The following is a 22015-nucleotide window of genomic DNA, read 5'->3' as shown; positions in this document are numbered from 1 at the left end:
CACCACAAGCTCATGCTCCCTTATGAGGGCAGGACTCTGTCTTTATGTTTGTTCACATGGCACTACAAGGCTGAGGTGACTGCACTGAACTAGGCTGACTTTGCAATCTAAAGGATGGCATTGCTGTTCTCTTGGCAATTCCCTGCAAAAATTCTGCTGACTTATCAGGAAAAAAAAAAAGTATTTCTAAAAAGGAAGTACTTGGGGAAGAGCTTGGGATTGAGGGGTGGTTTTTTGCTTAGCAGCTTATAGATTTCTGTCTGGCAATTTAATCCTTTCAAAGGAAAAGTCCTCTTTAGATTTTGGGGATATTTTTTTCTGAAATTTTTTTTTCTGAAAAATTTCTGAAAAATGAAAAATTGTGAGCAGCCTCAGACCTATCCATTATCCTTTTATGTCTGCCTCAGGCTTTCTGTATTTGCTTTATATCTCAGACTGTACAAGCCTTTCTGTAGCCACCTTCCTTTCACATCTAGGTGTCTCTCTACCTAATTTCTGAAACTTGGAGTGAGACATTTGGCGAACGAGTTGGTTATATAGGTGAGAGGATAGTGAAAGTAAGAGACTCTTCCCCTTTCTTTTACCAAAGGTGCTGTTTGTAGTTAACAGTTTAAAAAGCTTGAATGCTTCCATAAGGTCAAAACTTGTCTGAATAAGTCTCTTTTAGCACCTACAAGAGTAGCCATGTTAAAGGCAGAAGTTTCTAAGCCCCCAGCATGTCTTTTATTAACACTAGGATTCATTGTACCTCAGATCCCCAATACTTCCTATTTCTCCACACAATATGCACAGTACCAGTAGATAGGTGCAATGTGCCACTTACAGAACTTAACAGGAACATCCTTACAATATCTGCTTAGCAAGAATTGCTTTCTCAAACCCTCTCACAGAGGGTTCTTCATCTGAAATGGATAAGATTAGGATTTCAGATTAATAACACCATTGGCAGAACAGTTATTCCAAGAGCAACTTGTAGAGAGTATCAAATATCTCTTGACTATTCCTAAACCTTCTTGATAAGCATCAGATGTGCTTAACACTTCTCAAGCATCCTCTTCACAGAATCAGGACCCCATTGATATAACCTAACACACATTAACCAAAATGGAATAGAGCTCTTGAAGTGTTTCTGCATTATTTTTATCTGGAGTGCCACAGGCAGTTGCAAAACTAGTCTTTACCCTTGCTGCAGTTCTTGTAACATGAGTGTTGGCTGTGGGTTACTCCTCACACTCCAGCACCACCAGTATTGTCTCATGGAGTTAACTCTTCCTTGCTTTGCTCAGTCAAAGTCCAGTAGGATGCCACCATCTGTCAGAGCCTTCAAGGAGTCATGGTGTTTAAGAATGGATTCTCATGAGAAAGAAGACAATGTGAACAGGAAATAGCCCACTAGGAATCCTTTCTTGGGACAGGCTCCTGTGGAAAAGAACAAACCCTTATTGTCACTATTGCAGTTTTAACCTTATATTCCTGTGCTCATCCTTTGATTCATTCTCTCTCCCCCCACTCTATTCCCATCCTTCGGGTGGGAAACAGGATATTTTGTGAAATTCTTTCCTTCCTGTGTGGGTCTACATGACATCTTTAATTAGCAACTCTCTGCAATGGAAGTGAAAAAATAAAAACACAACTGTCCTGTCGAGGGGCTCATAATAAAGTTGCTTTTTGAGCAGGTATTTAAGGCACCATTTTCTGTCACTTACTAAGATTGTTGATATTATTGTTTAAAAATATCTCCAAAAAGACCCACAAAAATTAGAACACACTCCCCTGCAGAACTTGTGGTCAGGAAGAACTTTACAAAGAGCATCCCTCTTTGTGCCTCACTGAAGAAGAAAGAAGTGATGTGAGAGAGACCTCTGCCTGCTTCCCCAGGCAGAGCTCCAGCCAATTGGTAAAAACTAGACCTGCAGGGAACACTTATTTCATTAATTTACCCTGGGAGCTGATCAGAGTGGAGTGGCCTTCTGTGGATGACTCTTGTGGATGAAAGGTCTTTTCTGAGGGGAAGATTTCACGTTACGGAGGCACAGAGAGCAGTGCTGGCTTGAAATGAGGCCAGAACAGAATAAAATCTGGCACGTTGGGAGGACCTGGCCCTAATACTTCACTGTTTTGCTTTGTATGATGATAAGAATAAAGTTCTGTAAGATTCATCTGGAAAGGCTGTCCTTTAACACCAGAAGTCCAAGTCCCAATGATTGCTCCCAACTCCTGGATCTCTTCTAGCCCTATTCCTTTCTGCCAGACACACTGAGCTGAATTTTCCTTTTCTAAAGATCTAGACTGCTGGTAGGGCTGCACAGACGCAGGAGATATTGATATGGCTTCTGATACACACACACATATGGTTTTATTCTCTGATGTTTTACTTGGCATCTGGGAAAACTTATTTACACCACTACAGAGCAGCCTGCTCTCACTTCATGAAAACAAGCAGTAACCACACAAGGAAAAGCAGGGAAGAACCAGGTTCTGAATACCAGTGTGGCATTCCTTCTGCACCAGAAGTGCAAGGGTGTGAACCAGGAACACTGCAGTGAAATACAGGGTTGTGCTCTTGGCAACATGTTTGACATACCAAAAATGTGCCTGAAAGTTGGTGTGCAAAGCATTGGAGGATCTCACCACCAACAGATCACATCAGGGAGATGTCTCATAGAAAGAAAACAGATGAGAAATCTTCATGCCAAGTTTGTGCACCAAATCTCTCAGCTGCCCTCCCACACTGTCCCTTGGATAAGTTTGTCCACAACCATACCATAATATAAAGTAACTGGAGGCACTTCCTCCTGATTTTCATACAGATCTAATCATGAAATGAAAAAGTGCGTGTTCATATTCATACTGGAACTGCACGTACAAAGTTTGCACACCCCAATCAATTAGCTTGCAGCAGAAAATAGAAACAGCTACTGCCAAGGGCTGAACCCAGCACTCTGAGCAAAGATTACGAGTATGTGAATATTATTAATGGTATTAAGTGTCTTTATCGCATCTTGTAAAGTGTTATCAATCAAACTACAGGTGTTAAGCAGGTAAAAGCTGTAGCTTGAGGGAATAGATAAGAACTTTTTGCTTTGGATCTTAAGCACTGTTCCATAGTAGTAGTTTCCTTTGAGAATGTGTCAGGATATCAAAGTTAAAAAAACCAAAAAATTTCTTTAAAGGTTGGTGGCAGATGAGGGAGGGAATTTTGTAGATAGTTTTAGGGGAAGCATCATAAACATTTCAGAATGCCTTTCAGTGTCAATCTCCTTCCAGTCACAACCAACTGTTGCTAATATTTACAAAACAATCTGCCTTTTTCTTAAACCAAGCATTTTCTGGTGTTACTAATAACTATGTCTTGTGAATATGTGAAATATACATGGAAAGATGGGCAAGGACATGTAAGCCATGAGAGCTTGTCATACCATAGGCACCCAAAGTAAACATGCAACAACATCACACTCAGACTTGTTTGCTAAGCTAGGACCTACACATTGCACATTGTTTGGCTTGCATCAGTCCTATTCCACAGCATTATAGATATAGGTTCATAGGTACATTAGGTTGGAAAGGACCTACAAGATCATCTAGTCCAACCATCCTCCTATCACCATCCCTACCCACTGAACTACTAAATCAAATCCCTTAGTACCTCATCTAAACGCTTCTTGAACAGCACTAGGGATGGTGCCTCAACCACCTCCCTAGGCAGGCCATTCCAGTGCCTGACCACTCTTTCAGAGAAAAAAATTTTCCTCAAATCTAATCTAAATCTTCCCCGGCACAACTTGTGGCCATTCCCTCTCGTCCTGTCATTATTTATCAGGAAGAAGAGGCCCACCCCCTCCTCTCCACAACCCCCCTTCAGGAAGTGGTAGAGTGCAATAAAGTCTCCTCTGAGCCTCCTCTTCTCCAGACTAAACAATCCCAGCTCCCTCAGCCGCTCCTCATAAGACTCGTGCTCCAGACCCCTCACCAGTTTTGTTGCCATTCTCTGAACACGCTCCAGGGCCTCAATGTCCTTCTTGTAGTGAGGGGCCCAAAACTGAACACAGTACTCGAGGTGCGGCCGTACCAGAGCTGAGTACAGGGGGATGGTCACCTCCCTGCTCCTGCTGGCTACACTATTTCTAATACAGGCCAGGATGCTGTTGGCCTTCTTAGCCACCTGGGCACACTGCCGGCTCATGTTAAGCCGAGCATCAGCCAACACCCCCAGGTCCTTTTCCTCTCTACATTCTTCAAGCCATTCTGCCCCAAGCCTATAGCATTGCATGGGGTTATTGTGGCCAAAGTGCAGGACCCGGCACTTGGCCTTATTGAACCTCATCCCATTGAGCTCAGCCCAGCTATTCAGCCTATCCAGATCCCTCTGAAGGGCCTCCCTACCCTCAGGCAGTTTGACACATCCTCCCAACTTGGTGTCATCTGCAAACTTACTGAGGGTATACTCAATCCCCTCATCTAGGTCATCAATTAAGATATTAAACAAGATGGGCCCCAATACCGACCCTTGGGGGACACCACTCGTAACAGGACACCAGCTGGACTTAACTCCATTAACTTCTACCCTCTGGGCACGGCCCTCCAGCCAGTTCTCCACCCAGAGAAGAGTGAACCTGTCCACACCACGGGCTGCCAGTTTCCTTAGGAGAATACTGTGGGAGACTGTGTCAAAGGCCTTGCTGAAGTCCAGGTAGACTACATCAACAGCCTTTCCCTCATCTACCAGTCTGGTCACCCAGTCATACAAGGAGATGAGGTTGGACAAGCACGACCTGCCCTTTGTGAACCCATGCTGGCTGGGTCTGATCCCCTGATTGCCATGGACGTGTCGTGTGATCTCCCTCAAGATCATCTGCTCCATAACTTTCCCTGATACCGAGGTCAGGCTGATAGGCCTGTAGTTCCCCGGATCATCCTTACAGCCTTTCTTGTAGATGGGAGTCACATCGGCAAGCCTCCAATCTTGTGGGACCTCTCCAGATAACCAGGAATGCTGATAGATGGCAGAAAGCGGCTCGGCAATCACCTCTGCTAGCTCCCTCAGCACCCTTGGGTGGATCCCATTTGGTCCCATGGACTTGTGGCAGTTCAGATGGAGGAGCAAGAAATCAATTTCAATGCTAAAACTGAAACCCACCATAAAGTTCCACTAATGCTGCTATGCTATAACTAGACTTTATTGATTCCTCTGGCCTCTTTTACAAGTAAGGTGACTTGGTGTGTTAGGGTCTCAACCTTTTATCTGGGAGTGAAATTATACCTTACCCTATTCCCTATTTGGATACAGGGATCATTGCTCCTGTAACAGCAGCCTCTGCCCAAGGCTGACATATTCCACAGAGTGGTATGATGAAACTCACTAAGCTAGGCCCATTTTCTCTACTATAATGTTTCTTTCTCTCTGCAAGACCTGAAGCAGATGTGCACAACAAGGAAAGACAAGATACCTATACCCATTTCAATCTGAACAACAGGTTTGTGTTTTGGGGCTAAAAATCTGTAATTTGGAGCAAAACATTTTTGTTGTTGTTTTTTGTTTTGTTGTCATTTTTTTCTTAAGTAGCTTACTTTATATTTCTTTCTTGCACTAAGAAGGAGAAGAAATTACCCAAAGACAGGCATAAGAGGTACAGGTACTAAGCAGCGTCAACCGAGATGGAGAAGTAAAAGTTACTTTCAATTCTGCAGTCAGTCAAAGGTTTCAACTCAGTTTTAAGATGGACAAAAGCTGTGCTTGTTGTTTTACAGCCAGGAAGAAGGGCAGAGCTGTACTGAAGGACGTTGTTTGAGGCAGGCATCAGGAAGCAGAGACCAGAAATCTGGCACTGCTTCTCCGGTCATGAATTCCTACTGAACTATTCTGAAATCATGGGAAGTGCAAGCAAAAACCAGTCAGAACAAAGCAAGAAATTTGCTCTGCTAGAAAAAAAGCTCTGCAAAATTTTCTACATATAAACTGGTATCAGAACTACCTGCCTCCTGAAACAAACCACTCCAGATGAACTTCCTCATACACAGGTGCATCTTTAAATGAGTTGATTTTGTCAGCCTTTCAGCTGGCACCTGACTATACTGTTGGTTCAGTTAAAATCTTTTTAATTACTGTATTTTATTACAGTGAACCTCTCCTGCAGTGTCTCAGCTGTCATGAAGAGTATTACGCTATTTTCTTTTTTAAATCTAATTGTATAAATCTATTTGCAAAAGCAATGCCCCTGCAAAGGTGAGAAGTGCTCTGGGTCCCACTGATGATGGGTTGAAACTCAGTTTCTGACTGAGCCCTTCGGATACTGGAGACAACAGCCCTGGAACTGTCAGCCCATGTCGTAGCTATCTCTGTAATCTAGATATGGAGAAGCTAGCTGTCTAGGTTAGCCACAGCAATGAGAAATAAGTGAGTTGACTTATCCCACTCACTAGTCTAATCTAACGGATCAGTCCCTCACCTGAATGCCCAATTCCAGTTACTAAGATCGACTGATTTGAGTAATTAACATGATCTTAACATTTACCTTAAGTGATCTGGCAGTCTGATTCAGATAAAATTTCAGTCTCTGTGCTTTTGATCTCAAATAGACTTCAAAACTAACACAGGCTTTGCTCAGAGTCCAAAATCTCTGTAGTATACTCAGTACTATAACCATGCTCAAGCTCCCTTCCTGATTCCATCAGCTTGACTAAATCTTGCCTTGACCCATCACATCTCTATTGTAAAGCAGGGTCTGAGCTGCAGGACAATGCTAAGGAGCTGAGAGGAGGAGCAACACAGCACTTTCAGAAACTCCTGTGGCTGAAAAGGGGAGAGAGGAAGGATGGAGTTTGCTCTGCCTCCTTCTTTCAAATGCTGCGATTTGATGGATGCTTTCTTATCTCCTGATACATAAAATACTGCCTGTGAGCAATAAGATCAAGAGCCAACATGTTCTTTCACCACAAGTGACAATTACTTTATATAAGACACCAGGTAAAAAATATTTCTACAAGTGATAGCTCAAAGCAACTTGAAGCCTTTAAAAGCTTTCCTTCTCCCTTTTGCTGACTTCACAGCACTGATACAGAGAGAAGAGCTTCTAACACCTGAGGGCACTACACAAGGCACACCACTTCTTTCAACATAAAAAGCCCTCCTTAGCTGTATTTGCTTTTAACAGCTCTGTTTTCGTTTAACAGGTACAACACAGGTACTTCAGAGCAACTCAAAGTACAGACTTTTCAACAGTGACTTAGGACCCTAACTGCAGGTGTGGAGTGCTGAGCTCACTGGTTTTCTGAACTGTGCCAGCTAAGTACACAGACAAATGCCTGGGGAGAATATTTCAAGTTAATTCTGCAACTAACCTCATACAAAAAACTCCAGGCACTTTATTTACAACCTGATGTAACAATATACCTTTGAAAATTGCTTTCTAAAGATATTTCAGCTCACATTTCTACGTTCATGTTTAGGCTATTTTTCTTGCCATTAATTCCCAGTTTTAAAAGGAAGAGAGCTTCAGTGCAAATAGCTGCACACACGCAGCCAGGCTCCTGAGGCCTATTAAAATCATTACCTGTAATTTGCATCTCTCTTTATCATTTACTCTTTACTACTGTTGAAAGGAGTAATGCATAAACACTTTCAAAAATCTGGTCCTAAGAAGTGAAGTAATTTCAGAAGGTGAAACTGAGGTTCTCAACTCCCTTAGAAATGATACTTTTTTTTTTACCTCAAGTCTACAGAAATGCTTGTATATTACCTAAAACCACAAAGTCTGATTTTTATTAGGCTGTGGGTAACACCGGTAGGTTATTATTCTAAGATACCATCGTGGAAAAGCTTCAGTTATAACTTAATTAATTTAAACGCTGTCATTACATTTGAATGGAAGCATTTTACCCAAGCAAAGGATCATTCCTGAGTGGCTATATTTGTACTGCAAAATAAGTGTGGTTCTAGGGTTCAGCTAAGGTCAGCAGTCAGTTATTGTATTAACACTTATGTTATACTGCTGCCTACAGGTCCATATTTAAAGTTAGGGTGTAATGCTACCCTGTGTTTAAACAAGGCTCCTGTCCCAAGCCTTATAAAACAAGCAAGATAAGAAAGGTATGGGAGAAAGTGCCTAGCTGAACCCATTTTAATTTTTTAATGCATTTTAATGCAATCATGTTTGTGAATGTAACTGAATGCATCTCTTCAACTACCTTGTAGCTGTGACAGAAGTGGCTGTGTACAGGAAAGCAATTCAAAAGGAAAAGTATTATTCTGTTGCTTGTGTTAGGGGTACTATGGAAATACTGTGAATAGCAGCCTTCCACACAACAGGCAAGTATCCACTGATCATTGTAGCAAACTCTGATTTACATTTGTGGACAAACGCAAACTTTCTAAAGCAAACATGGGTATACTTTGTAATTTTCATATATGTAAGTTGTACACAGAATTTATGAAATTTATTTCCCTAATTTGTAGTCTACATATTCCCTACATGTTGCCCATGGACATCTAGGGCTTCTCACATAGCTTACTAGTATTTTGAGAAGTGTAATGTACTTACCACCCATTTCATCAAATTAAAAAATAATAATTCTTGGGAATGCCGGGGTAAAGAGAAGAGAGTTCTCATCCTCAGATCATGTTCACAGCTCTTCTTTGTGCCAGTGCCTCTAATTGCCACAGACACATTTTGGATTTTAAAACACTGTCTGAATACTAGAAGATTTCAGTGTAGTGCCTGTAGAGGCACAAGCACATCTACAGGCACTGCCCGTCCTCTTTACACAACTGATTTTGACAACCCACAGTGCCACTGACTAAAGGTAACGCTAATGGCAGCTGAAATGGTGCTCCTCCATGTGCCACAGTACAGTATTTTTCTGTAAAAGGAGATCCCTTTATTTAAACTATTAGCAAACTGCCATCACATAAAGATCATATAAACTAATTGGAATTTTAACATTTCACACTCAACATCCTTTGCACCCTGGAGGTATTCGTCATCTCTAATTAACATTGTCTAATGGTAGGAAGTGATTGCCACTATACAATTTTCTATGTAATGATTGGTCAATTTGTTGTAATATATCATCGGGATTACTGAATTATTAGCTGTAATTACAACCACAGAGTCAATAGCAATGTCACAGCAAGGGTAAGTAAACACTACAGAATTATAAGGGATGGGAATATCTTTCTAACAGCTATAGCATATTAGTATTACAGAGACCACCCACTGCAACAGTTAGGCATGATGATAAATTCCTACTCGGAGAAGGTGGAATTGAGTATTTCCCCATAATGGACTGAAGTCATCTTGGTGACATCCCTTTAAAGCTCCTCTCTGGTTTCTGTCCAGCATCTGTGGAGCATGCATGTTGGGTGGTATAAACTAGGTAAAGACCATGCATCTTGCCAGACTCAATTTTACAGCTTCCTCTGTGAAATCATTCACAAAGATCATACCTGAGGATGTATCTTTCTCACTTCCAAAAGTCTACAGCCTGCTTTCCTACAGCACTTCCATTACCCCAATTCCTGTTTTCAGAAGTGGTATGAAAACTTCCCACAGCTTGTCAGGCAGAGACAGACACTTCATTCTCCAAGGCCCAGATCCTCAAATAGTATTTAGACATTTGTTTCCTGGTATCACTGACATATTATATGATCTCTTGGAGAATTCATCTTAGTTATTTCTGAGAATAGCTCCACAAGGTCCTCTATGGGAGAAAGGCTTGATGGAAGTGAGTACTGCTTTTCATTATACTTTTCAAATAACAGAATATTTGCCCTTAGATGCTAACAGTGGACCCCATTTTTCAAACTTATTTACAATTTTAAAGAATGCTAAAATTTAGGAAAAAAAAATCCAGATCAAGTGTAGTACTTTCAAGGAACCCAAAGAAAGACTATTTTGAGATATTTCAGATTTCAATCCAATTTTCAAGGTGTGTTGGGAAATCACAGAATCACAGAACTGTAGGGGTTGGAAAGGACCTCTAGAGATTATCTAGTCCAACCCCCCTTGCAAAGTAGGCTCCATTATGTTGGTCAGAGTTCAGTGGATTGAAACATGACCAGTAAAGACCAGCATAGACTGCAAGATTCAAAGTCCAATTTAGAGGATCGCTCAGACTTCTAGGTTATTTAGCTGATGTCCAATCAGAGCCTCACAGGTTGAAAATGTGACTTCATCTTTTAAACCAAGAAACAGATCATTAAAATTCAGTCAGCACAATTAACATTACAGCCTAATCTTGCTGAACCAGCTATGGGTTTCAGTCAAGTCACTCTTTTGGAGGAATTTGTAGCCAAACATTTATAATTATTTTACATTTTTACAGCTGCCACAAAAGCCAGAATTCTGGGTAGGCTGTAGCTCCACCAAAACCCAGGGTAGGCCACAACACTACCGGAGGTGAAAACAGCTGGACTACAGCAGCCAACAAGAGCCATCCATCGAGTCACTGCCTGGCTGTGTGCACCTGTTGCCTGTTCCAATAGCCCTTACTTAGCCTGCTTCAGTGGAAAAGAAAAAGGGTGCTCAAGCTTCAGCTACAGTGAAAACAATTTCTGAGGAACAAAGCTGTGGCTGTAGCCCTGCACCCTTTTTTGGAAATTTGGCACAGATGTTTGTTGAAGAAGAGGTCGTGATCCAAGCTGGCTGGGTGACAGTGGAGTATGTTCATTCCAAAACTCTGCAGGTATTCCAATTTGTCTATGATCTTGAAATGAAAACAAAAGCTTTTCGTCTGGATGAGTGTTGAAACATTTATTTCTGGGTTAGTGAAATCGACTTTTCAATTGGGCTTTCAGATCAGATGTGACTGGAAACCTCATCCTGGGGTACTGAAAACTCCCCATTCATCAACACAAGGGCTCTCTGCAAAATGTTTTGGCATCCGAGCAGCAGTATATTTCAGTTAAAATATATTTCATCAAACATGTTCTGACCAATTCTATTCTTGAGATGACATCGTGACACAAGTCTATGGAAAGATCTGTATTAAAAGAAAAAAAAGAAAAAGCCCTCATAAAAATAGAAGACTGGAAAGGAAGCAGAGTAACCATCAATTGGTCAAAACCCATTTGTCAGCAAAATTAAATATAAGTGCAGGCATATTCTGTTTCATCACATACTGTTCCTTCTAGGGGTGAAGGGCACTTAAAGTAATTTCTCTATTTTGGAATGAGACTCTAAGACAAACAGTTTATCTTCAGCTTGGCAAAAGAAAGTTACATTAATGTCCATCAAGACAAAAGTGGTGTGAAACAAAACATTTTACAATTTAAATAGTGTTTCTTCTTCAGCTGAGTATAAACTATTATTTTTCACAGGATGCAATTAAATGTCAGTGCCATGATAGAATAATTCCTGGGAATCTGGAAAACACAAACCCATGTGCACACACAAACATAGGTATGTATATACGAACACACCACGTAGGATCTATACATAGATACATTGGTTTGCACACACAAACCACATCAAGAGTTCCATTCAATTATTCCTCCTGCCTCCTTAATAACCATAGCTACAGTAATCAATTTCCTTAGATGGAACATAACAGGACTAAGCTCTGCAGTCTCTGATCACCAGCATTTTTACAAGGTAATTTTACGTTTCATTTGCACTAGTGATGACAATCAATTTTTCCCCGTAAGAATTTTTCTAGTAGAAAGAACGTTTGAAATGTTGAAAGATTTCCCCAGAGAAAGGTTCTGAAAACAAATGGGAACTTATTTATCTTTTTCAAGATCTTAGCAAGTTGGAAAAAAGGGGGGAAATCTTGAGTATCTCTCCTCACACCGTCACGTTATCAGACTACAAGGAAGTCTGTACTGCATTACATCTGATGAAGTGAAAATTGGAAAAAAAAATAAAACAGAGTAAGTACAATGTTTAAAAGCCAACTCCCTATGTGGTGAAAGCATAACCATTTTTCATTCTAACAGTCTTACCACCTTTTAAGAGGAAGATGAACTGAAACACGATGCACATTTTCCATCAAATTTGAAACAATATTTTAAAAACACATTTCTTCTCATGAGACTTCATAGTTTGCTTTTTTATTTATTTTGAAACAAATTTCAGCATATTCTACTTTGCATTTTGGATTATCTGAAAATTCAAACTGAGAACTTCAAAGCAAGCCATCTCCACAGCCATTACTTTTGCATGATTTTGATCAAAGCCATGGAAATTCCTGGTTCCACCCTGGAATAATGAACTGGTCCAGGTTTCACTTGAAACCCAGCTCTGAGGAGCTGACTTACCTATCTGGCTTGCAAGAATCCTGCTGTCTTCACCTGACCCGAGAGCATCTCCTCAGAACAAAGCTCTCCTCCAACTGGAGTGCATCCATGCAACAGTCTTCATCCTTACTATGTGGGGGGGCATCAATGTTTCGCTGTCAACCTCCAGTTTACCAATCTCCTCCAAGTTCAGAAAGCTCCTTCCTTCTGTGTCTTGAAGATCAAGGTTTTTTAACAATTCACTCACTAGCTGTGTTTGCCTGAAGAGACCCTCCCACTGCTCTTTTATCCTCTGAACACAGGCCAATTTTCAACTACAGCCTGATGGTTGCCTGGGTTAACCTCTGCCTTGTTTCATGAGGTTTAGAAGCCCCAATACACATTTTGAGTAGCGTGTCTGATCACACTCCTCTGGCAGATAACCAGAAAATTAGGAAAGTACCAGCATGAAGCTCCTATCATCTTCTGGGGGAATGCCCAGCAGGCAAGCAGGCAATCCTTATTGCACACTGAATTCTAGATCATCTGCCATGGAGATGCAGAAAAGGCAGCACTGCAACAGTACTGTAAAAACATTATTTCAATGCACATGCAAGGCCAAGCTATGGCGTTCCATTAATGCCATGTTTTCTCCTACAGTGACTTTGAGATGAGCATCCTGATAGAACTTTTTAGTCCTGAAATATGCATATGATGCTAAGATGGCTGTTCAAGATGAAGACCACCCCTAAATTGATCCAGATAATTTATATTCAAGTATTCTGGATTTGAGTTTTCATTTTTCAGTTCAAGGTCTTTTAGCCCATAGATAGTCTTACTATTTTTAAGATACTTTTCCATCACACTGGAGGCCTCTTCTCTCATCAACAGTGACTGCATCTTAAAGCTCTACGTAATAACTCACACAACAAGATATATTTTACTTCAACTTAAGAGTGTCCATCTTTCACTTAAGAGTGTGGGGGTGTGTTATCTGAAAGCAGGTCCAGGTTCTAACGCAAACTTTACACAGGAAAATCCAGGTTGCGTTGTTGGTCAAACCTTCAGTCAGCATAAAACTGTCCCCCTGTATGAGTGAAGCCCTGCAGACTCCTCTAGCTGACTCCGGGGAGCTAATACATTCTATGGACACCCAGAATGCTTGGGGCATAAGTTATCCTTCCTAAACGTGGATGTTGCCAAAACGAGTGGAATTCAAATGAATATATTTTTTGCCTTAATGTTGTATTTATTTATTTATTTATTTATTTATTAGAAAAAAACTAAGCAGGTCAGAATTCACAATTAAATACTCGCTGCTTAGGACTCCATTCTCCCTTAGATATATCATTGTTTTGTCCCAAATCCAAAACATACATTTAACCACCTCCTGCTAAGGTCAGTAGGATTTATTTAAATCCCTGTCCTCCCTGAAACACAGAGAAACCCAGCTCCCCTGTGCTTATATTACCTAAGCTTCTCAGATTTGTTCCACAGCATGGCCTGGGAAAGAAATTATTTCAAGGTGTACAAAGCATCTGCTGTTGACGGCAGAGTAAAACCACTGAGGAGCTGTTGCCAGGGGAATAAAAAAAAATCCCCCAGGGTAAAATGGAACACACAGGAGGAGAAAAGAAACAGGGCTGGAGGTGTAGGGTCCGCCTCGGACTCAGCCCTTCTTCCAGATTTACTGAGTTTAGCATGGGCACAGGGTCTGGCCAAGCTTGCTTATTATCTGTTTGAGACCTCACAAACCTGTTCTAAAAACATCTGCTTTGACTCTATTTCCTGGCAATTTATTACCTGTATCGTGTCAGCTGAGGGCACCCAAAGCTGCTCACTGCTTAGAAATGTGTTTGCCTGTGCAACATCCTCCTGAAGACACCTGCATGGCTGCAGGGAGGAAGGGGTAAGAGGCAAAGGTGTGCCATTTCTTCACAACTTGGAAACACACTGAAATGTTTTCTCACCCACATTGATTTGTTGATCTCCATTTACAGTGCGAGAAATTGGACTACAGACCTGGAGGCAACAATGTTAAAATCTATAAACCCCTCCATGAAGCCAAATCTCCCTGGAAAGCTGCAAGAGATTTAAAAGGAAGGGAAGACAGGCACAGGAGGGGAAGTGTGAGATTGAGGGCAAAAGCAAAGGGAAAGTCCTGGAGCCTGTTAGTCCTTCTGTTGATCCTTAGTCTTAAACCTACTCTTACGTGTTCCGCCTCCCCAGAACCATTTTCTCAGGTTAACATAGCAAGCATGTCCATGCTCTCACTAAGCAACATGACTTGTTAACAGCAATCAGATTAGAATCCATATTTTAGAGCTAGACATGCAATCCTACTTTTCCTCACCTATTCTGGGGTCATGCGTATACGAAACTTTCTCTCCTGCAACTTTTTTCCTGGTCTCCAGCAGAGTCTTCCTTCACACAATTTCAATGATAACAATTTTCTCCCTGTGGAATGACACTGCCAACCTTTGACTCGGTGCTTAAAACTGCTGTTTAGTTTCTTAATTTGTCTTTTTTTTTTTCATTCACCATGACTTGCAGACACATTACACCTACCAAAGAAAGGAACTGAATATTTGAAATGGATATTCCTTAGCATAAGATTTCACAGTTCAGTTCAGTACATGGTGGATAATAAATAATGGTCTTTCACATCCATTGTATTTCACAGATTTTTTCAAACTATTTCAATGGAGGACTTTCCTCGGAACAACTGTTAGATCTAAACCATAGTTTTATGCAACAAAACTCACCAGAAGACAGAGCAAATAACATTAAAGCAGTGGCTTGTCCATATACTAGGCTTATTTTCCAACTAAATTCTGTCTCATCTAATAAAGCTTTGTTTTGAAGCAAGTTCTACTACTACTCAAAAAACCTTTCCCCAATATCACTGTGAGAGTATATTTCTCAAATACTAATTCACGGCATTTCTTTTTTTTAAAGACATGTTTATAGAGGTTGGAAGGAAGTTCAGATAAAGTTGACGCATTGTGGCAATACATATATATGAAATGAATTGTTTTAATAGGAAAGAAGTTCAAGATAATCTCTCAACTCTGTTTCCTTTACTGCTTAAAACCCTTTTGCTCATCTCTGTGAAAGTAATGTTGGCCAATTCTGTTTATTTTCCTTTAACTGAAAGATTTGAACAGTGAAAGCTGAAAATAAAGAAGAGGAATCATGCTAAGCCAGCATATATCCTTGTTTCCGGCTGCAGTTGCCTCAGTATGCAAGTGAATAGGTGATTTTTGCCTTTCTACCTGAGTCTGTGTTCTATTTGCAGTAGCCACCATCTGTAGAGAACAGTTTGGATTTGCTTTGTGCCAATTCCAGATACACTAAGGAGCTGCATGGAAAGAGAATATAACTGTAGACAGCTGAAAAATTTGTAAAGTTGGTGGAAACAGAACAGACTCTGACACGCAGAGGGGAACTCCTCAGAGGTGTCTTATAAGACAGAAAACTGGGCACGTTGATATTATACAACATAAACGCAGTACAACCTCCTGAATCCTAGCATAAAACATGAGATTTTGGTGGTGAAATCTGAGTGGAGATCTGAAATCTGGAGGCTCCCCTTGCCAACATTTCTGTGATCCTGAGGCCTTACTCAGATAAGAAAAAAAAAATTCCATTCCTGGCTGGTTGTCCAAGTTGTCCTTCTACTCTAGTTTCTTGTTCTATTTCCTTTTTTTAGTTTATTTTCTTTGCAAAGAGGGCTAAACAATTAGACATATAGGTAAGAATTTCTGACATGTATTTGAAGGAAAAGAGAGAGACTAGACAGAAAAACTCAAGTTTCTACTGTTCTTTTGTGCAACAGACTAGAAACAGGAGACTTTATTTAAGGAGACTTGGGTATGTTGCTCCAGATCTTATCTTACCTCATGTGCAGGGCACAGACTTGGATCCAAGGTCCTGTGTCCCATTGCAATATCCTATGAAGCAGTACTGAGGACTCCAAGAATGAGCCTAATACAGCCTTACTGCATCCCATCTGGGGTCTGAGTTAGTGTTTCATTTTGTTGAGCAGTTTTACCAGCAGACTTGGAGCTTGTTCCTCTAGGTCAATGATTGGTGTAGACATGCCAGGCTTTTTCCTAACATTTCTGTACTAGGTAGCTTCAGCCAGGCCAATCACACTGACAGCCATCAACCACAAAGCCTGCAACTCATGGTGCACTTGAGCATGACAAAAGCCTTGTAAGATAGGATTAATTATGTTCATCAGGCTCAGCAATTCTTGCAGACTTCATTGGTCTCTTATAGGTTTGGAGTACTGCAGCAGCAAAACAAAAAAATGATCCATGGCTCCATTTCCTAACATCAACAAGAAGTCTTACTAAGAACATACAATCAAGCCATTGCAAGGAAACATGTTCATTTCTGCATTGCACTTGGAGCACTCCCGAGGTGCTCCAAGAGCCCAACTTTGGTCATTCATGAATTGAAATGCTAGCTTGTTTTTATACCCCCCCTGGAAATGTTACAAACTTGAACATTTGGTGAAGCCTTGTACATTTGTGAGCATTTAAATTCACAGTTACTGTTCAGATACAATCCAAACTGCTTTTCTCAGGGCTGCAGATGTGTCCAGTTCTGCAATTTAATTGATTTTAATGTAAGTTAAAAAAAAACAAACGGTACAAAGATACAACAGAATACAAAATGTACTCCTTTGCCAAACAAAAAGACAGTTTGTGTCCTCAAATGTGGGAGTGACTATTCTGCAGTGCATGTCCTTACAGCTTGTATGTGTGAAAAGGGTACCTCAGTTGGGGCTAGGCAGCTCTCAGGGATAGCTATGCTGCACCCCCTAGCACCTTTCTAGCTCATTTTTGAATGCACTGCAGACACAAAGTGGGGTTGGAATCTTTAACGTTCAAGAAGACATTTTTTGCAAGGGCATAATTTCCTTGTTTAAGCTATCTGAGCAGTAGGAAGGTGGAGCACCTTAATAATTTGTTTTTCTCTTGTATTACTGAAATAAAACGCTCAAAATATCGGAGGGTGCTGGAGGAGCGGTCACTCTTATTGCATTCCTTTGCAGGCAGGCATTGCTTTTGCAGGACACCTGTCTGCATGAAACTCTGTAAACGCTTCTTAACAGGTCCCCAGGTAGCAGAAAGAACACAGCTGCTAAAGAGCGTTAATGGCAGGACAGCTGCTTGGCTGACAGAATTGGAACCAGCACGTGCATGTGCTGGGACTGTAAACAGGAATGAATTTTCCTAAAAGCTTTATAAGTAAAAATGTTTATTTTTGGAATATTAGCAAAATAAAAGAGTTACAATGTTCCTTTAATTTTAAGTCAAAACGTAACGACATACAGCTTTTAAGAAGGCTTATTTTATAGAAAAATCTTAAATTGAAACAAGGTGGCTTAGAAACAACTCCAGAAATACCAAGGATTTCTTCTAGATGTGTATATAAAACACACTTAGGCTTTTTTTTTTTTTTTTTCCTTAATGTGTATTAAAATTGGTCATGAAATCCTTCTTTGCATAAACCACACATCAGGTACTGGGGAACCCATTTCTAGCTGCCAAGACTGCCATAGATAAAAAATGCTTGGAGTGTGGTGCGTGGAGATGTTATAAGGTAGGTGGAACAGGCTGTTCACATGCTAAGAAGACAAATCCTGTGATCCTTGTGGATACCTTCCAGCTCAGGATATTCTATGATTCTAAGAAACAGATTTTCTATTTCAAGGACCAGCTCTGAAACGAAGACATCTGATTCCTAGTCTAAGCCACAGCCTTCCTCTAAATCAAATAATTCATTCAGTGCCAAAGTGCCCTTTTTTGGTGGACATAAGCTAGACTTGGGCTCACAATGGGAATTATGAGCCCAGTGAAATACTCAGCATGAAACTGGTTGCAAACAACTGGCATCCTTTTGGAACCTCATGCACCTTTTGCTCATGCATCTTTGTTGCCTTATGTACCTTAGCTTTCACAGCTGTGAAATGGAGATAGCACTACCTACAAAATTTGCTTCACCAGCTGCTGCAGTGATTCAACCAGGAGTGTTTAGAAAGTCTTCAAGCGCCTTTGAAGGAAGCCAAAGCATAATTTGTGTTGGTAAAGAACTCTATTTGGTTTGGAAGGTTCATTCCAGGACAGCAGAACTCAAACCCCAACCTACTTTCCTCACAGTACTTGCAACACAGCACTCCAGACTTTGTCATATGAGCAAGCTCACCTTGTCCTCTTGAAATGTCACTAGCCATCACTACCTAGTTAGAATCCACAGAAACCTTTAACAACCTTCAGATTTCATCCTGTTTCTCAGAGTCTCTCAAAGGCATTTCCCACCATCCCTACTACGGTCAGGGTCACAAAGCAATTGATGTGCTGCATGAAGGGGTGGAAATAGCAGCCCTGTTACCTGCACATAGCTGTTCACAGCTTCTCATCCTGAGCCTGGAGCCGGGCTTAGTTTAAAGTTATTAATTGCCTTTTTCACAGCTGGCACCACAAGCCTCGCATGTTGGCTCAAAGCGTGATGTGATAATTAGGCAGGGTGAGGAATCTTTATAGGTTTTGTTCTTTGGCAGTATTTTGCCTTTGATCTTCTTTGCCCTCCTTTCCAGGAGAGTTATAGCATGCCAGCAGGAGCCGGTCTGAGTCTTTCATCAACCTGGGGGGAAAACTTCTTCCCATGCCCCACAGCACTCTGCTCTAAGTCTTAAATTTTCCATTCAGTTGACTGCTATGTGCTAGCTGTGAGGTGCCTATCATCAGAGAAGCATATATGGTGCACCTTCTACCACAACACAGATCAAATCAACATTTTAAAAGAGCAGCAGGAACAAAGTTCAGTAACTAAATATACAAATAAGCAGGCTTTTGCTAATGCCTTTTCTACAATAATTTGTTAAAAACATTGTCTTTTCTCTGTAAATCTGACAACTGTTTCACATTGGGGCTCCAGAACTTCCCATATTTCCAAAGTCAAACAGATATTTATCTTACTCATTTTGCAGTACTTACTGAATAATTACCAACCAGTTAACAGATGATGCAGAAATAGTTATACAAACGAAAGAATAAGTCTGAGAGCATTTACAGTTCTCTGAATTAACTGTTTCTCTAAAATGATCATTCTTGGGCTTTTGTCACTTATCCCCTCATCCAGATCTGGTCTTTCTATTTGATGCATTCTATCCCTTCTGTCCTAGACTGACATGAAACACAGAGGCAGCAGGCAGGTCTGAATTTAATGAATGTTGCTCTACCATGCTGTTCACCATACCGGGGTTTTAGAAACAGCATAGCAAACAGAAGAAAAATATCTAGGCCCTGGGAAGTCTAAGTAGTGGGAGTTGCTATCGAAGCATATGTAAGTTAAGAAGTGATCAACTGTATGATATGCTATACATAATAAGTAGCTCTCTAAAGCTGCTTTCCAAGATAATTCCCTCCCAGTTTAACCTTGTCCTCTGAAATGAGGGAGACTGCATGACAGCCTGCTAACAGTTTTTGCTTACTGCCATGACTGATTTAATTGTAGTAAATACAGGAACTGCACATCTCCTCAAGTTTCTTCTAGGTAAATGCGCAGAAAATCCCATATGAGATTCCATGTGAGTGTTCAGGAGCTGAAGCTGGTACAGGGGCAGATATCTCACTATTACATCTCTTATCTGATGGCTAACATGTTGCTACTGTTAAAGTAGTTCAAAAGAGTGAGCCCCTGTAAGTATATTAAACCTCCCCTTTGCAAACAACAGGCTGAGCTGTGGCACCTTTTGCCCTCTTGTAGTGCTCTGCCTTCCCTCACCTCCAAACTCCACGCTGTGCCCCCCACAGCAGCTGGCTGAGGTTGACAAGAAGGAGCAAGGACACAAAGCAGCAGCCCACAAGCTGTTGCTCAACAGCAATAGAACAGCAGCACTAAGGTGGGAAAAGGGCAAACAAAGCCAGTTTTACCTAAGAATTATGTAGGAAATCAAATTTACCAAGGAGATATTCCAATTTCAAGATTCAAAGGAAATAAGAGAGTGTTCTTCCATGTAAGTACTAGAATGTCTATAGACTGTAACAAGTCAGCCCTTCTCATTCTTTCATGGATTAAGCTTCAGCAGGAATTTTTAAAATCCACTGCATACTTAAGGATGCTTCCTACAGTCTCTTCCACATAGGCAGGAAACAGTCACAGGAGTGAAATGAGCAATTAACTGAGCTATGTAATTCACTCACAGAATAGTGAAGAAAATGAAGAGAAACAGTGGATGAATATCATCAGATCCTCACAAAAACTTGAAAAGAAACAAAAACCAACAGATGTGCTACAGCTAGGTGGACAATAACAAGAAGAAGTTACTGTAAGGGAAGTATAACATCTACAGCTATAAAAAAAAATAATAATAATAATAAAGAAAAAGGTAGGACATCAGCTACTTCAGCTTAGTACCACATCTATAGGTTTCTTGAATATTTCCATAGACAGTGATGCAGCTAGCTCCCTGGGCAGCCCATTCAGTACCTGGCTACTCTTTTGGAGAATAAATTCTTCCTACAATCAAACCAGAACTTCCCCCAGTGCAGCTCAAGGCCATTCCCTCTCTTCCTACTACTGTTACCTGGCAGAACAGACTGACCACACTTTTCAGGCAGTAGTAGAGGACAATAGGTCTCCCCTGAGCCTCCTCTTCTCCACACTAAACAATCCCAGTTCCCTCAGCCACTCTTTTAAGACTTGTGCCCCAGTCCCCTCAACTGCTTTGTTGCCTTTCTATGAATGTACTCCAGAGCCTCAATGTTTTTCTTATAGTAAGGGGCCAAAGACTGAACACATTACTTAAGATAGAACCACGCCAGAGCTGAGTACAGAGGGACATCATCTCCCTGCTCCTGCTGGCAACACAAGTCAGGATGCCATTGGCCTTCTTGGCCACCTGGGCACACTGCTGCCTCATGTTCAGACAAGCATCATGCCATTGAAGGACATCAAAACAACCAGCAGATGGATTGGGCAGCTAGGATTAAGGTGGATCAGGCAGATCTGGATTGGCAATATAAGGATGAGTTATTTCTAGCGTGGTGGGACCATCATACCTCAGGACATCGGGAAGAGATGCAACATATAGATGGGCTCAAAATCTAGGGGTGGACGTGATCATGGATGCTATCGCACAGGTTATCCATGAATGTAAAACATGTGCTGCAATTAAACAAGTCAAACAGATAGCCTCTGTGGTATGGAGGACAATATATATAGGGAGACCTGGCAGATTGATTATATAATACTCCCACATAATGTCAGGAAACATATCTCATGACACACGTCACCACCTGATATACTATCCTGGACCTTAAAATGCATGACATGGCACCCCAGAAAGAATTCAGTCAGACAACATTATTTATTTCTTAAATAACCTCATAGACACCCGAGCCAAGCATATAATTACCAGGTAAATCACATCCTTTATCATGAACCAACCTCTGGGAAAATTGAATGATACAATGGACTGTTAAAGATCTCACTGAGAGCAATGGGCACTGCGATATTCAAACACTGGGACACATATTTAGCAAAGGCCACCTGGTTTATAAACATTCATGCATCTGCCAATAGATCCGGTCCTGCCAAATTTGACTTGCATACTGCAGAAGGAGATAGAGTCCCTGTAGTACACATGAGAAACATGCTGATTTCAACTGTCAAGGTTATTCCTGCCTAGGCAAGACTATTCATTGGATTGCTTTTGCTCGAGGTCCTGGTTGCACTTTGTGGGTAATACGGGAGCCTAGAGAAATTTGGTGTGTAACCCAAGGGGAT

General features: G+C 41.0%; 1 long non-coding RNA gene across 1 annotated transcript in view; it reads right to left on the bottom strand.

Moving 5' to 3' along the window:
* Nucleotides 1-413: 413 nt before the first annotated feature.
* The window catches only part of LOC136058695 (uncharacterized), a 39814-nt gene continuing 18212 nt past the window's right edge, over nt 414-22015 (bottom strand). The window contains exon 3 of the long non-coding RNA XR_010623157.1: nt 414-1419. This is a non-coding gene — a long non-coding RNA (uncharacterized LOC136058695). The remainder of the gene's footprint in view (nt 1420-22015) is intronic.

Source organism: Cyrtonyx montezumae, unplaced genomic scaffold (genome assembly GCF_038088225.1).
Source record: "Cyrtonyx montezumae isolate F1298 unplaced genomic scaffold, pur_monq_1.0 scaffold_8, whole genome shotgun sequence".
In the NCBI taxonomy this organism is placed as follows: domain Eukaryota; kingdom Metazoa; phylum Chordata; class Aves; order Galliformes; family Odontophoridae; genus Cyrtonyx; species Cyrtonyx montezumae.
This window is presented reverse-complemented; position numbering and strand designations above follow the sequence as displayed.